At 35.6% G+C, this 2,767-nt stretch overlaps 1 long non-coding RNA gene across 1 annotated transcript; it reads right to left on the bottom strand.

The window, feature by feature from the left end:
• Positions 1–213: 213 nt before the first annotated feature.
• Positions 214–2,530, bottom strand: LOC115989388. Its single transcript, XR_004091908.1, has 2 exons — positions 1,797–2,530; positions 214–353 (listed from the first exon to the last, which is right to left on the bottom strand). It is a non-coding gene; the product is annotated as an uncharacterized LOC115989388 (long non-coding RNA).
• Between the last annotated feature and the right edge of the window lie 237 nt (positions 2,531–2,767).

The following is a 2,767-nucleotide window of genomic DNA, read 5'->3' as shown; positions in this document are numbered from 1 at the left end:
ACAAATATATATAAGAATCACACTGACATAGATTAATTACATCGAATCTATGTTATCACTAATGTAAAGCAAGCATTTTGGTTCTTTTGCTTCAAGTTCAAGGTCAATGGGCCACAAAATCTTTCCTTCGGAGGGAAGAAGACAGATTGGACAGAATTGATCTTGAAATTATGTAGCATGTTAAGCTAGCATTTTGGTTCTTTCAACAATCCATTCAATGGAAAGCCAAATACACATAAATGATCAACTGAACATCTCAAAGCATACAAGGTTCAAAGACTCCATTTGGCACCAAATAGAAAACATCAAATATACCAGCATTGATCATCATCATCGTCATTGATAATCTCAATCTGCATCAGTAATGCAATCACATAGCCAACATCAACACAAAAAATCTTATGCAAAGAAGAGAGAGAGAGAGAGAGAGAGAGAGAGTGCTTCCATACTCCATAGTCCCATTAGACCATCATGTGTGATACTAAATAAGATGTGCTTAAGTGTGTGTGCCGGCTCATAGAACACATTGCTAACATTCATTTCAAAGATATGATAGGATTTGTACCAATGGTGTCTCCTCTTTAAAATCAAGTCAAAACACCAATTGACTGAGTAGCAACATAAGGAACATAGTTAAGTAACAAAGATGTGTTGTCATCTCCCAATATTTGAATAGAGTAATGGAACTTGTCATCATCATCATCATATTACTAGTGTTATTACAATTGTCATCATTTATACAATTTATAACAGACCACTGCTTCGCATAATGTGACTGTCACACAAACTGATTAGAAGGTCCTACATCCCCTCAAGTTTAAGTTAAGACTCTTCACCACCACCACCACCACAGTCACAGTGCCAAAGTGCAACCAAAGAAGTACATACAACAAAAACTCTCATCAATAAAAATTCCAATTTAGTGCCGAAAAGCCATTTTCCAACCCTCAAAATATGCAGCAGCAATAGTGGAAAACCCATTTGAAAACCCCACAATTTAACACCACCTAAAGCAGCTCATCAGTCATCACCCCAAATTCAAATCTCCATCCATACTTATTTATGATACACCACCAGATCAAAAATTAAATAAATAAATAATAAATAAAATAATAATAAATATATATATAAATAAAAAATAAATAAAAAAAACCTGTCTAGAAAAATAGCAAGACCCATCTCTCACACAATCACACTCACACTAGCCCGAATCCACCAATTCTCATATGCTGTTTTAATGAAAACACAAACCCAAGAAGACCCATTTCAAGAAACATCATGTCTGGTTATGGGGTCACTCTGTCTCACGTGTGTTGCTGCCCTGTTTAGCTAATGTGATCAACTACAGTGAAGCCCATGTGAGTATATTGTCTATGTTAATGTCTTTTTTATTTCTTTACTGAAAAACCCCAAGGCATGATTTTTCATAGATCCATTAAGTTTTCTAGTGAAATTTGTGGTTCTGTTTTGTGGGTATTGTTCTGATTGAGAAGTTGGTTGCTTGATTTTGGAGATTAAAATGGGTCTGAGATTGAGATGATGATGCCGACGGTGGAGTCAGGAAGGATGGAGAAGAAAATCACCAATCCATTCACACATCTGCACAATCTCACTCTCCCTCAAGAACTTCTCAAAACCCTCAACCCGAGGAAACGAAAACCCAAAAATAAAAAAAAATAAAAAAAAAACAGAGAGGAAAACCTTCGACCACGGGTTGAAATAGATCTAAAAGATGCGAAATAACACCCACACACACACAAATCAGATGTGTAAAACAGCTCAAATGTATAAAATACCTTCCGATTTCTGTGAAAAAACTGAAGAAAGAGGTGGAGGGGGGGGAGATCGGTGCCTTTGGCGCGTGAAGAACGGCGTGATCGTGACCCAGCGGCGCGGGTTGCCTGAGCAGGAGATCGGTGACTGCGTGCGTGAATGGGTGAGGGCAGGCAGAGGCTTCTAAGGAAGTGTGATCTGCTTTATGTGAAGAGAGCCGTTGAAGAGATTTGTCGAAAGCAGCGCCCGCGTGACTTTTCTCTGACCGTGGGACCTATGTATGTGTGTTTATTTACCATAAAGCCATGAAAATTCAGTTTTGATGACTTTTTGAAAACACCTCAAATTTATTTTCAATTTTCATAACCAATTGTTTTAAAATCAGATATTTGAATGATGAAAACAAAAACTGAAAAACGCATCTAAACACACTATTAAACTATGGGATCCACTAATTTTGAGGTATGAGTGATAAAAACAGAATTACGAAGGATGGAAAATTACAAAACCAAACAACCCTTCAGTTTTCAACTTTTGAAAACAATAAAATTTTTTGCTAAAAGTAATCTTAAAAGTTAATATGTGATTGAGTTTTGTAACTAAACAACAATTTTGGAATTTTTGAGTGATAGTGCGGCTTGGGTTATGAGTCATGAGATTTGAGTTAGAATTATGAGTTATGAGTATTGTGTTATGAAAACTAAGTCATGTCTAAACTAAATGGCTCTAGTTTCTGTTTTCCATCCTCCAAACTCAACAAATTTTTGAGATTTTGAGTGATAGAAATAAATGTTTAAAAACCAAGTCAAACACTATTTCATTTGTGAGACTCATGAGTTTTGGATGATGGATCATGAAAATTGAGTGATATATGATGGATCATAAAAATTGAGTGATATATAATGGATCATGAAAACTGAGTGATATCACTTAGTTTTTGGCCTATCCAAACAAGCTCTTAATCCTTTTTTATAATTACTCATGTTTATAAATA

The sequence above is a fragment of the Quercus lobata genome, chromosome 5 (genome assembly GCF_001633185.2).
Source record: "Quercus lobata isolate SW786 chromosome 5, ValleyOak3.0 Primary Assembly, whole genome shotgun sequence".
Taxonomy (NCBI): domain Eukaryota; kingdom Viridiplantae; phylum Streptophyta; class Magnoliopsida; order Fagales; family Fagaceae; genus Quercus; species Quercus lobata.
The sequence above is the reverse complement of the archived record's forward strand: the minus strand, read 5'-3'. Positions and strand labels throughout refer to the sequence as shown.